Source organism: Plecotus auritus (genome assembly GCF_963455305.1).
Source record: "Plecotus auritus genome assembly, chromosome: 4".
NCBI classification, from domain to species: Eukaryota; Metazoa; Chordata; class Mammalia; order Chiroptera; family Vespertilionidae; genus Plecotus; species Plecotus auritus.
The window spans coordinates 183,520,025-183,534,774 of record NC_137775.1 but is presented as its reverse complement, the minus strand read 5'-3'; positions in this window follow the sequence as shown (position 1 = coordinate 183,534,774).

Sequence of the window (14,750 nt, the reverse complement as noted above, 5' to 3'; positions counted from 1 at the left end):
GGCCCCCATGTGAGAACCCCCAGTTGAGAGAGGAAAGCCTTGTGCAGTCTGTTTCCGTCGCTTTAACTGATGCAGAGAGTGAAAGCATGGACACTGGTGGGGAAAGTGCTCCCACAGAAGTCGCCTGCACCTGGGAAAAGTCAGCGGCTTAGACCGGGAGACTGTACGTCACTCTGCTCCCTCCCACCTGAGCAGCCCTCTGCGGCACCTGGGGCAGGGTGCATCCAGGCTCCAGGTACAGTTCGTCCCAGAAACTCAGCTGGGCCTTTTGTGTAGCCTGAAGGTGAAGAAACGTCAGGGCCCGCAGAACCCCTTCTTGGGGGTTTTGCCTTGGGCCATTGTTCGGAAGTAAAAGGAAAATGAAAATGTTACAGAATTTACCAGGAGACTGAAGAATACGCAGGAGTACCGGAGATACAGGAAAAAGCCATTTATTTTCAAATGTTCCACATGTATTAGTACAGTGACTCAGGGGACACTGTTTCCCTCCAAATCCTGAGCAAACCAGTATGGAGGAAGCTCTTCCTTTATACCCTTTGGTTTCTTTGTCCCCCAAATATGGGACTTCCAGACCTTTGCATGCTTTGCAAAAAGCCCCATGTGTTGGGATGGGGGCCATGAGACCACACCTAAAGGCCTGGCCTGCCGCCAGCGCTGACAACCCCCTTGGGGTTGTGTTTGTTCATGGCTTATGGCCTCTGTCAAATGGGAGTACTTACTAGTAGGTAAACAGGTCTTGCAAGACCAGATAATGAAGGAAGGGGCAGTGACTACCAGGGGTGGGCAAACTTCTTGACTCGAGGGCCACAATGGGTTCTTAAACTGGACCGGAGGGCCGGAACAAAAGCATGGATGGAGTGTTTGTGTGAACTAATATAAATTCAAAGTAAAGGAGCAGAGGGGAGAGCAAGAGAACCGCATAGAACAGCCGGATCCGGCCCGCGGGCCGTAGTTTGCCCACGGCTGGTAGACCATAGGCTAACCGGAATGTGCATTAGGGTTACTGGAACAGGTTCAGATTGCTAGCCCTCCAAAAACGTCTCATTTTCTCCATCAAAAATACTACCCTGCAGGATGAGAGTTGGGCCATCGTCAATGCATTTAGAGAAATGTCTCTTCCTTTAGGAATCTAGACGTGGCTCTCTGAACCATTGTCGTCTCTGGGAAGAGAAGGACTACTGAAACCCCACGCTGGCTGGGAGATCGCAGGAGCCTGATGTGGAATTGCAAAGCCCACCCTAGATTCTCCTGCTCAGGTCCACTCGTCCACTAACACCCCCTCCCCCAAGTCCTCTGTGGCTTTTATTCTAGTGTGACTTCAACATGATTGTATCTTTTATTTACTCCACATTGTCCTTTCATTAGCCCTGCCCTCTGGTACAGCTGCTTCTCCCACCCAGCCCTGTGGTTATGCGGTCTGAGGAATCAGGCAGAAAAGAAGTGGCCACATTAACCCTCCAAACCCAAGGTAGTGCCACTGTATTAAGAGGGACGGCAGACTCCCAGTTCCAGGAGGCAGTGGGCAGTAGCGAAGGGTGTGATTTGTCATCGGTGGTGATGGGAGAGGTGAAAAGACCCCCGAATCTGGAGAAGCAACACCCAAGAGGGCAACATAGGAGGGATGAGCTCTATGCCCAGGCCCTCTCCCCTTTCCAACACACTCAAGAAAGGCGACACATGGAGGCGGGGAGGATCAATAGCAGGCAGCGTTCGAGCTGAGCTAATGCCAAAGTTTGCTTCATTACAACTCGAGTTTGAAAAAAAAAAATTAAATTAAATCGAAAGATCAGCTCAAATTAAAAATCTACATCTGTAAGTCGTGACCCAAATACCGCATAAAGTTCAGGAGAGGGTTCCCTTCAGCATCCCCGCCCTCCGGCCGGGAAGATTCACTCCGCATTTTGTTTCGGCATCTGCCAATCTGAGCTGTACAGAGCATTTCTCCCTGTTACCCCTCTCAGAGGAGGGGATCTGGGCTTTGAAGACATTCTGGGCTGTATAATTGGGCTACATCTGCCTTCCAACACGTCCATCTGATAAACATTTTCCTTTTATATATGTCAAAGAAACGGAAGTAATTAGATCTGTTTAGTTTTTATTCATGCAAACACTTCGATGTCCAGTCATTCTCCCTTGCTCTTACTTCCAGCTGACATAGCTTCTGAGCATGCTCCCTACTGCTAACATCTCCATTGCCTTCTTTCAGTACAACACACAAAACGTCCTCTTCAGCAGCATCTCCTCAGTGCTGAGGGAGAAACGCGGACTCCAGGACGGCAGGACAGTCGTCTGAGCCTCCTCCTCTGCTCCCTTCCCAATGAAGGTTACAGCGCCGCCTCTCTTATCTGCCTCCTGAGGCTCCCGAGAGCCCAGCAGTATCAGCTCGCCCCCCGGAGGGGGTCCCAAGGGCACAGTCGGCCGTGGAGCTCCAAGGAGGGTATTTCCTTTGGGAACAGGCGTGTGTCCAGGTGATGTGCTAAACCAGAAGCTGCTGCTGGTATATGAGCGGGCTGATTGCTTGTGATACACACGTCCGTTTAACAAGATCCGATGACCTGGACGACGCCTGTGCGCTTCCCTCCGACCTTGCCCTGACGGAGCAGGGGGGTGGCGGGAGTGGGGAGACACCTGTGCGTGCATGACCTCCCCCACACGCTGGGTAAGCAGCTGCTGGGAAGGGTGCTGCTAAGACCTGAGACAGTGGACTGGGTGCTAGAAAGACTTCACGTCATGGCTGTGCAGTGTATTAATTGCACGATCTTGGAACGGTTGCTTGGCCCCTGTGAACCTTAATTTCCTCATCTGCAAAATGGGTTGAAGGTCTATCTGTTGTGAACTTGTAAGACTCTGAGAAAATAAACGTGAGTGTGTGCATAGTAGATGATGCAAAGAATCAACAAGTTTTAAAAAATGTGAGAGATTTGGGTATATATCCAAGGTTCTTATAATAGTGGTTACCTATAAGGTGAATAAAGATATTAATTTTAGATGTTGTGAAATCAAGGGTGCATGTTAACAGGTTGAAGGTGTAGCAATGAGAAATTGCATTGAGCTAATAATAAAGTCTTGACTAAAGTGACTGAACAAGGTAGGAGTTTGCTAGGCCACAGAGAGCTTCAGAGACAGAAAAGGGTTCATTTATACAACCAGAGTACAGAACATTGAAGCAAAATCAACACCATTCCCCCAAAAAACCAATGAAAGTTCCTCGTGGGTTCGTACGTCATGAATTCCTGTTCCCTGGTCTTGGGGAGCCGACCTCTGGACTAAAAACAGTCCTGGGGATACTGAGTGTCCACCGGGGTGTCTGAGAGTCATCCATGAGATGCCCGCACAGGAGCCCGCGCCCCTGAGGCGACGTCGGAAGCGTGGAGGCTTTGAAGTAACTGGGATGGACCTTTTCTGCAGTGGGGAAACCCTGAGACCATCCTTCTTGGCTGAAGACAAAATCTGGCCTGCAGCTCACAGCAGAGCCTTCACACACGCCCCAGAGGAAACCAGTGCTCCCTGTTGGCAGGGTCTCCACGTGGCTGTGCCTACCCTGTGGCTGGCAACCCTCACAGGTACAAGGTCTGATGAGGGGTGCACACAAGAATGACGCAACAAGGAAACGTGGTTGTATCTATGGAATGCAAAGAAAGATAACAAAGCCCTTCCAAAAAAGAAAAAAAAAAAAGGGAAACTGTCCCTAGGATAATGACTAAGTTTATATCGAAAGAAACCTGATTCATAGAAATAGAGAAACATAGTTTTATGGAGGAAAACATCTTGAAACATAATTTAAGAATACACTGAGAATATCAGGCATGGAGATTAGGAATGGGACCTACGCATATTTCCATAAAACGCCAGAGGACAGTCTGATGTGCACCCCCACGTGAAAACCACTGGCCTAGAAGATAGGAGACTCAAATTAAAGAAACACACCTGCGGCCAGGCCGCGGTAACATGTTACGTAACAACTGAAAGTATGACTGAGAGCACTATACTGCTGTTACCATACTGTCGTCCGGCATCATCAGGCAAAGTGTTGCCAGGACTCTGATAAATACAGGAAAACACAACTGGTTCATAAGGGTTTTGATCCGTGTTTTCCTTGCGGGGCAAAAGAGTTGGTGGACAGACAGGGCACCGACAAACCTCCAGGGTCTTCGTAGCTAGTGCCACTTCAGAAGTATTTCTACGGCAATACTTGATCGCTACCAACTCAACAGGGGAAGCTGAGCGTGCCTTCTGATTTGACAGCAGTTCTCCTGAGCTCGTACAATAGCAGGAGACAAACCTCCCCTCTCACGGTATTTGGTGGGAGAATAGTTTTCGTGATTCCCAGGTCCCTCTAGGAGACCGCAGATTGTTTTGTAAAAAACACCTTGGTTTTCTGTACACTTGAAAATGGTTAAAATGGTAAATGTTATGTATGTTTTACCCCAATACAATCGCCGTTTCAGTCCTTTGGGGCACACCCAGGAGTGGAATTGCTGCGACACTGCACAGGGGAAAGGGCAAGGCCAAGGCGTGGCTTACGAGAAGGCGCGTTTTACAATGATGCGTGAGTTTGTTTGCGTTCCGGTCACTGGGAGCTGCAAACCTGGTCTCTCAAGAACGCCTTCCGCCCTTCAGCCCTGACCGCGTCTTACAATTTCCAGAATGATCTCTGTCATGTCCACTCTGCTTCCACCATCTTCAGGTCCGTGGGGACATGGATGCTGGAGGACAGATGGACGGGCCCGGCCAGAGTTGGACCTATACTTAGAAGGCCACGTGAAACACAGCGCCCACGTCCCGCAGGCCAGCTGCTTTCGGAGGGAGACGGACGGCATTCCATCCGCGTACTTGTCATTCCCCAGCCTTGGTTCAGATGCTCTTTACGCCCTGGCCCACGGGGAGAGTATTACATTCTGTTCTGTCTATATAGCAACGTGTTGGGGGCCACGTTAGACACCCCAAGCTCTACTAGTATCAACAGCGGTTTCAGCAAGAAAGCTAGAATGGGGGAGCATCTGAGATTCATTGCAGCAAAGTGGAGACCAGACAATACTTTCAGAATACACTAGTTATTCAGAATAGTCAATGAAAATCAGTTCCATGGGGGAGATTCAACATCAAGACATTTACCAGTGGCACAACGTTAGGATTCTGGCTCTCCTAAAGGAGGTATTCCCTTTTCTATGCCTAAGTCACAGGATACAGAAAAGTAAATTTATAACTTTTAATCATATAATAAAAATACAGTAGGCAAAAAATTAGTGAACAGAGGTACACGTGAGCCCAGTTATGAAATCCAGCTGACCCTTGCACAACCCTGTTCGGTTGAATCTGCATGACTTTTGACTTCCCAAACCCTTACTACTAATAGCCGCCTACTGTTGACCGGAAGCTTTACCGATAACATAGTCCATTAATACACATTTTATATGTTATATGTATTATATAATGTATTCTTACCATAAGGTAAGTTAGAGAGAAGAGAATGTCATTAAGAAAATCACATGGAAGAGAAAATACATTTACAGTATTTATTGAAAAAAATCCAGGTGTAAGTGGACCCACACAGTTCAAACCCATGTTGTTCAAGGGTGAACTGTAGATACATACCCACACACACAGTATGCATATTTAGACACACAGGATCAAAGAAGGAAACACATAAACAGTGGTCACTTCGAGGTGGTGGTACCATGAACAGTTTATGTTTCTTCCTAACACTTAGACATCACCCAAATTTTCTATTATTCTTATCAAGAGAAAATAATTAACATCATAGTCTTTTAAAGGGTGAAATGAGACTTCCAATTCTCATCGTAAGATGAGGGGGAAAGAACAGTCCTTTTTACAGATGGCACTGGGAGAACAAGATATTCTTCATGATCTTGGTTAGCCAATGGCTTACAATAGAAGAACACACAAGCAATAAAATAAAAATGAAATTTTATTAACTGAACTTCATCAAGATACAGACTTCTGTGCTTCAAATTATACCATCAAAAAAAGTGAAAAGACAACCGAGAGGCTGAGAGAAAATATTTGAAAGTCATATATCTGAAAAGAGACTTACTTGTATCCAGAATACATAAAGAACTCTTACAACTCAATAATGAGAAATTAACTAAGTTAAAACTTGAGCAAAGAATCTGAATAGATATGTCTCTAATGAAGATACACAAATGGCCAACAAGCACATGAGAAGATGCTCAACACCATTAGTTATTAGGGAAATTCAAATCAAAACCATACCCACCAAAACGGCTATAATAATCTTAAAAAACATCTAGATAAGTATTGGTGAGGATGGGAAAAAGCTGGAACTGTCAAACATTGCTGGGAGACTGTAAAAGACCACATGTTATATGATTCCATGTACCTGAAAGGTCCAGACTAGAAAAACCCATAGACACACACAGAAAGCAGATTAGTGGTTGGCTAGAGCTGGAGGAGGGAGGACGGGAAGTGACGGCTTAATATGGGTACAGAGTTCCTTTTTGGGGTCATAAAAATATTCTAAAATCAGATTAAGGTGTGGACTGTCCAACTCTGAAAATATAATAAAAACCATTAAATTTTACACTTTAAATGGGTGAATTTTCATAAATTTTACTCAATACAATTGAACTTTTAAAAATTAAATATGATGACATTAAATGCAATATCGAATCCTGGATTGAATCCTGGATCACAAAAGGACATTAATGAAAAAACCGGTAAAACCTGAATAACGTCTGTAGTGTGGCAACAGCATTTGTACTAAGATACTTGTCTTAATGTTAATTTTTAAACAAAGGCACATGGTCATGTAAGATGTTAACGTGAGGGAAGAGGGGTGAAGGTTATACAGGAACTCTGTATTATCTTTGCAACTTTTCTGTAAATCTGAAATTATTCCAAAATAAAAGTAAAAAAACAACCACAACAAATCTTTAGTGCACTTGACAGAGACAGACAGACAGACAGGCCCCAGCCAGTGTGGCTCAGTGGGTTGGAGCACTGTCTTATATATTGAAAGGTGTCAGGTTTGATGCCCAGTTCGGGCACATACACACATTTCAGTCAGGACACGTGCCACAGGCAGTCGATTGATGTTTCTCTCATATCGATGTTTCTTTCTCTCCCTCTTTTTCCCTCCCTTTTTCTAACATCAATTAAAAGAGAGAGAGAGACAGACAAACGCATAGAGAGAAGGCACAAATAAATAATTAGGAATGACACATGGAGATTTAAACCACAAAACAGTGGGGTTATGATCATAATTCTAAGAACAATTATGTACCAGGGCTGTGCAAGGCAGCTCCCTTCACGGCCACCACCTGTCAGGGCTCTGAGCTCAGGATGAATTGCACAATGTGACACAGTTTGAGAAAAGAAACAGGCTCTGAGGGGAAACCTACAACACAAGGGTCGGCAGGAAGGGACGCGCTGTGCGGTTCCCTGTCCTCCACGGCTGCGTGAGAGCCGTGCCGGGACCTGGGTGAGGAGCTTGTTAAGTGTGCCCACAGACGGCGAGCCGATCTCCATTCAAGGGCTTGCTGTTGAGAGCAGTTGCTGAGAAAGCCAGTTGTCCAGCAGCTGGAAGACCCTTTTGCCAAAGGAGGGGAGCTGCTGGTCTGTGGGAAGCTGGTTTGAGTGGTGGCCCCTGCCTCGAAGAAGGTGGGGCCAGTCTGAGCTGGCTTCCTGTCCAGTCCACCCAGACTACGCTCTCAGGGTCATGTGGGGCATTTCAACTTGCAACCGGTAAATTGCAAACATACACAAAATGCACAATATCTTAGAAAAATATAACATCATAAAACTACTCAAGTAGGAACATAATTTTTGGTTAAATTTTTTACTTAAATCAGAAGTTTATAAACACCCCTCCTCCTTAAAAAAAAAAATAAAATAAAAAATAAAGACTAAAATAAAACAACCCATTAAACCCAGAAGATTTTTTCTGGTAGGACCCAAACTTCAAAGAACAGATAATTGTTACTTTAAACAACATGTTCCAGTGAATGTAAAATAAGGGAACACTGCCCACCTCATTCTATGAAGTAAAATAATTTTGATGGCAAAATCAGATAAGGACAGAACAAGAAAGTAACAATGAAAGGCTAATCTCACTTCTAAATGGAGATGCAAAAAATCCTAAATTAATTGTTAGTCAACTGAATCCAGAAATGCCTATTAAAAACACATCATCACCCAGTTGGAGTCATCCTAGAAATACAAGGATGGTTAAAATTAGAAAGCAAACTAGTGAGATTTACCATATTCACTGGTGAAAGGAGAAAACCATTTGATCATATCAACAAACGTAGAACAACTCTTGATAATATTCAGCATTGTTTCATAATTAATACCAATAGCAAACTAGAAGCAGAAAGTACCTTCCTTAGTAAGTGGCAGCTACCGAAATTATAGCAATTAAAAAAATTATATAGCAAAAATCATATGTAACTGCAAAATGTTGAAAACATTCATTTTCAGATCAGAAACACAATGATTTGTTTTATCACCACTTCTATTCAACGTTGTACTGGATGATGCTTTTCACTAGTGCAATAAGACAAGAAAAAGAAATAAAAATTCTAAGAATTATAAAAGAAAAATATAAGAAATACAATCCAAGAACCTTGTATGTATATATGCATGGCCCATGGCTACAGACAATGAGGCAGTGAGGGCCTGGGGTGGGGTGCGGGTCAATGGGGGGGGGGGGTGAAAAATGGGACATATGTAATACTTTCAACAATAAAGAATTCTTTTAAAAAGAAACATTACTTTAATCTGGTTTTCAACCCATACAAAAATAAAAAAAAATATGAACTACTAGAAATAAGGGTTTATCAAGGTTGTTGAATTCAAAACAGATATGTAAAACCAGTAACATTGCTATTCACCAGCAACATAAATTATAAAATTTAATTTTTAAAAAAGGATATATTTTTCAATGGCAACAACATATAAGGTGCCTAGAAATAAATATAACAAAAGATGCACAAAACTTTTACCAATGAAATTATAAAACTTCATTGAAGAACATAGTAGGATACCTAAATAGATGGAAATATAAACCATATTTATGGATGGGAAGATTCAAGTTTGTAGCAATAGCAGTTTCCCCTGAAATCAGTCTAATAAGTTCAGTATCCTTTATCATAAAAGCCCAGCGACCATAACAGTGTAATGACCAGAACGACTGCTCGACCAGTCGCTATGAGGTGCATTGACCACCTTTTGGTCCCTCCCCTCCGGCCCGCAGGCTCCGATTGCCAGATGGCAAACAGGGAACTGGGGTGGGTGGGTGGTGGGGTGGGACGGGGTCCTGGCCAGGGGAACTGGGTGGGTGGCAGCAGTGGGGAGGGACTGGGGACTGGCGAGCAGGCGGAAGATGGCCCTGATCACAGGCTAGGCCTAGGGACACTACCCACACATGATTTTGTGCGCTGGGCCTCTAGTAATTATAATAAAAATTCCAACAAGATATTTTTCAAAGGTTGACAAAATCATTCTTAAATTCATACAGAAGACTAAAGCATGAAGCATAGCTAAACTCGCTAAAAGAGGAAACAAAAGATGTGTATGTAGTGGGGGAAACTGATTCCAACAGATAGCAGTACTTTCTTTAAAAAATAGTGTGGTATTGGCCCAGAGAGTGACAATTAGGCAAATGGAATAGTTCAGAGTCCAGAATTAAACTCATTTGTATCTTATAGTCAAGGCATTTAAATGATAGGAAAAGACTAGCCCCAATGGTGATGGAGCTATGCTTCCCTTACAACAGCAACCACTTACCACTGACCCCCACCACCATTTCGGGAACTCCTACCTGTGCTGGACACCGTGCCACACACCTCAGGCACAATTCCTAATGCTTTTGCCATAACTGTTATCATCGCATGACAGAGGGAGTCTTTCAGCTCTGTAACCATTATCACCGTTCCATACCAATGAAGTTAAGGATTTCGGATTTTAGAAACCTCTCTGTGTGACAGAGAGGGTCCTGAGTTGCCCCAACAGGATGTAGGACTTCCATGGGTTTCCACAGACACAGTCCTGAGTGGCCCTTAGAACAAACGCTTCCTGAATGAACGCAGTGCTGCATTCCCTCCTCTGCCATGGCCGGCAGCTGGGTTTGATCCGCATAAGCCAATACTGAAGTACAGCTCTATTGCCAGCAACGTCACTTGGGCAGAGAAGGCGCTGACATTTCATTTCCAAACTCACAGAAGCACAAAGAGAGTCCTTTCAGCTCCTCAGATGGAGTGCAGCCAATTCATGTGCAAAATTCCCTTGTTTCTGAGTCTTTCTGGCTTCCTCTTGTAAGATGACTGTCAACCATCGAAACTTCATCTTTTCCCACTTTTTCATCTGTTTCAGCTGTACTGGGCAAGTCCCTAGGCATCATACTGGCATACAGTCTCTCCCATTAGCCATAGAAGAATGCAACACTTACGAGTTATATAAAATGGGATATGGCTCTAGCCGGTTTGGCTCAGTGGATAGAGCGTCGGCCTGCGGACTGAAGGGTCCCAGCTTCAATTTCGGTCAAGGGCATGTACCTTGGTTGTGGGCACATCCCCAGTAGGGGGTGTGCAGGAGGCAGCTGATCGATGTTTCTCTCGCATCGATGTTTCTAACTTTCTATCCCTCTCCCTTCCTGTCTGTAAAAATCAATAAAATATATTAAAATAATAATAATAAAAAAATAAATAAAATGGGATATGAGTAATATCTCCGTGTGTGTAAAGGAACAAAAGCTTATGAGTGAAAAATAACCAGTGGAGGGGAAAAGGAAGTGTGATGAGATTAAGTTAAAAATTTAAAGTTATCTTGCTAGGAGTTTTAAAACAAATGCCATTACAAGTAGCAGTATATGCCAGCGGTCCACCAACACTCTACAATGCTTCTTAACCTTGTTTTTTGAATACCCTCCGCCCTATTTTAAAACAAAAAAGATAGCATGGTTATAAAGCAAAAGTTAAGTAATATAAGAAAGTACAAAAAGAAAAGAGTGAAATAAAATCAATGCCCACTTAAACATAATCATCACTGGCTTAGGTGAATATCCTTCTGGACTTTGTTTTTAACTGATAAAAGGATAGAGAATATTTTTATAAATAGAGACTCATTTCATTTATTGTTTATTTCTAATCACATTAATTTGTAAAAAATAGCCTTCTTTTGGCTTGTATTTAAGACAAAAAAAAATAAACTGAAGCAATTACTAAACTTTAAATATTTCTTTATCCTAACATAAATTTATTTAAAAATCCATTCAAGTTTATTTTTTTTTAAATTACCAAAAAATTCGCCTGGCTGGTGTGGCTCAGTGGTTGACCTATAAACCAGAAGGTGACGGTTCGATTCCTGGTCAAGGCACATGCCTGCGTTTCAGGCTCAATTCCCAATAGGAGGTGGGCAGGAGGCAGCCCATCAATGATTCTCTCTCATCATTGATGTTTCTATCTCTCTCTCCCTCTGAAATCAATAAATGTATTTTTTTTAAATTACCAAAAAATTAAAGTTAGTTATTATGTTTGCTTTTTTGTTTAGACAATATCAACTCTCTGCTATAAAAATGAGATTGGCACTAGTATAACCTCCATTCTTCCACTTCCAACTTATGTCATATTATTAAGGTTTATAATATTTGCAATATGTATCTATACTATGATTTCGGTCTTAGTTCTTCATATAAATTCAATGCTTCTGCCAGTCATTTTACTGTAAGCTTCTCCATTATAGTTATTGATTTCATCTCTCCTATTAAATGGCTTTTAAAAAATATATTTTATTGATTTTTTACAGAGAGAAAGGGGGAGGGATAGAGAGTTAGAAACATCAATGAGAGAGAAACATTGATCAGCTGCCTCCTGCATACTCCCTACTGGGAATGTGCCAGCAACCAAGGTATATGCCCTTGACTGGAATTGAACCTGGGACCCTTGAGTCTGCAGGCCAACGCTCTATCCACTGAGCCAAACCGGTTAGGGCAGTGGTCGGCAAACTCATTAGTCAACAGTGCCAAATAGCAACAGTACAACAATTGAAATTTCTTTTGAGAGCCAAATTTTTTAGACTTAAACTTCTTCTAACGCCACTTCTTCAAAATAGACTCGCCCAGGCCGTGGTATTTTGTGGAAGAGCCACACTCAAGGGGCCAAAGAGCTGCATGTGGCTCGAGAGCCGCAGTTTGCCGACCACTGGGTTATGGCATTAAAAGGTTTCTTAAGAACTCATAGGTGCTTAAGAGTATCTGATGTTATCTTTGACAACTTGGCTGCCAATAATGTCCTTGTCACTTTTTTCCTACTCAGAGTTTTAGATACATCCCTCCATTTTCCCCTGTCACTGACTCTTATGAAGTTTCAGACCCTTTGGTGACTTGCATTTTCTGCCTGAATGGTGAGAATTCTTCTAGTTCATTACCTTTTCAGGATATGTTTTAGTGGCAAGTACTTACTGAGAGATTTCCTAGAACATAGGGTACTTTTTCAATCTGCAGGTTCATTTCAGGAAGCTTTATCTCAGAAAACTTTTCTGTATTATGTCTTTCAATACTTCTTTAGTTCCTTCCTTTTTTGGGGGCGGGGAGGAGGTCACCAATTACATGTATGTAAAAATATCTTTGTCTTCTTACAATTATCCACTCAGAGGAAGAAATAGATAGAGCTGCCCATCCTACCTAACTCTCCAATCCACTTCTTCCCGAAACCTGTGCTTTTTCTTAAAAATATATTTTTACTGATTTTAGAGAGGAATGGAGAGGGAGAGACAGATAGAAAGAGAGAGAATCATTGATCGGCTGCCTCCTGCACACCCCCCTACTGGGGAGTGAGCCTGCAACCCAGGCATGTACCCTTGACCGGAATCGAACCCAGGACTCTTCAGTCCACAGGCTGACGCTCTATCTACTGAGCCAAACCGGCTAGGACCAAAACTTATGATTTTAATAAGAATTCTGAATTTTGCATATTCCCCCAATGCAGGCAAGATTGGGAGCTCTTTGCATTCTTGCTGGAAAATCTGGTCTTTTTCTTTGGTGATCATCTTTTGAAGTTTAAAGAACAACAATGGCTCCTTGCTTTGCTTCATTGCTGGTGAATTTAAGTGTTTCTTATTTTTAAGTTGTAATTTATTTTGATAGTTATTTTAGGGGAAGGAGGTTCTGTGATCTGGCCTTATCTACGCTAAGAAACCACATAAAAATCTTTAAGAGAAGCACTTGATAAAATACTTTAAAAATAACTTTATTATAACTAACGAATATAAAATCTGACAGATGTTTTCAAACATTTTTGCAAAAAAAGTAAAGCCCTCCCTTGTTCTGCTCTCCTCCCCCGACCCCCAACAAGATACAGAGTAAGAACTTGGACAGAGTTTTACATGAAACACTAAACATGAAATCTTCATTCATTGGTTGGTCCTAAAAAGGCTCCAACATATTATATTCTAAGTAAAGGTCCATCAAAATTAAGAAATCAACAAACCACTCGACACTTGTTTTCTACTGTCATTATGATGCTCAATCAAAACGTTGAAGGACAAGAACTGGTAACAAAGACTGCATGTGACAGATATTCAAAGTGCATGAATCTATAAGACCACAAACATTTGAGATAAGAATACTGGGGGTGGAATTAAACACTGATTTAAAAAAATTAACCCAAGGAAACCTATGTACATTATAGCCTTTGGCATCTGGTCGAACGTGTTTCTTCTTTATACAGACATCATTTTGTCTCATCTATTCACCAGATTAAAGTGACCTTAACACATGTCTCATCTGACACAGATTGTCCACAGCCAATTTCACATGAGGTAGTTGGGCTGTTTACTGACATTCTAGTGAAATTGTCATGACACAGGAGATTCCTACATCAAATATGCCATGTGACTGGCTCATTAGCCTTCTGGGAAGCAACAGAAGTTACTTCCAGATCACCTTTCCTGTCATCACCGACTCCATGGACACCTTTAGACACCAGCATCTACCGGAGTCTGTGTGGATGAGACCAGCTTTGCAAGGAGACCAACCATCCCGGGTGGTTTCTGTTTATGAAGTACAGGGAGGAAATACCACACTTTAAAATGTGTGTAAGAGAAAGGATGTGCTTGAAACAAGCAGTCCCTCTTTCTTGGGTTCTCACCTAGCTTAGCTGGAAACATTTGCTCGCTCTGAAGGAGAAGGGATTCAAAAGGGCAACCACAGAACGTGTGCATCACAGATCCTGGCACGTGCTCTCCTTTTGGTGAAAGGCTATGTCAGAACAGCAGAGGAACAAGGTCCATGCAAGCGTCACCTATGCCGTCACCAGCGCTGTCACGCCCGGGGCCCTGGCGCAGCGGTGTGGGGAGAAGCCATGCCGGTGGCTCTGGCTGCACGGATGCAGGGGGAGCGTACGGGACGGTCCAGAGAGCAGGATGCACACGGACCTTTGAAAGGACCCCGCGCAACCTTGGAGCAGAGAAGCGGTCTGACAACACCATTGGACAGCTAGTGACTGTTTCACGTCATTACTGTGAAACCCTGAGCAGGCAACTGCAGATCACAAAGGGTCCTCTGTCCACAGCTCACAGGACACAGGTTTGCTGCACACACTGACGTCTGCGTACAGACTGCATCAGATCAAAGGGCGACGGCACCAGGTCCCCAAGACCAAACACATTAGCTCAGCTAAGAGAACAATGGCTTAAAATATGCTTTACTTCTAAATCTAAAAGTATAAACAAGGTGATAGTTCACCTTAGAAAGAAATGAAACATGGGGGGGG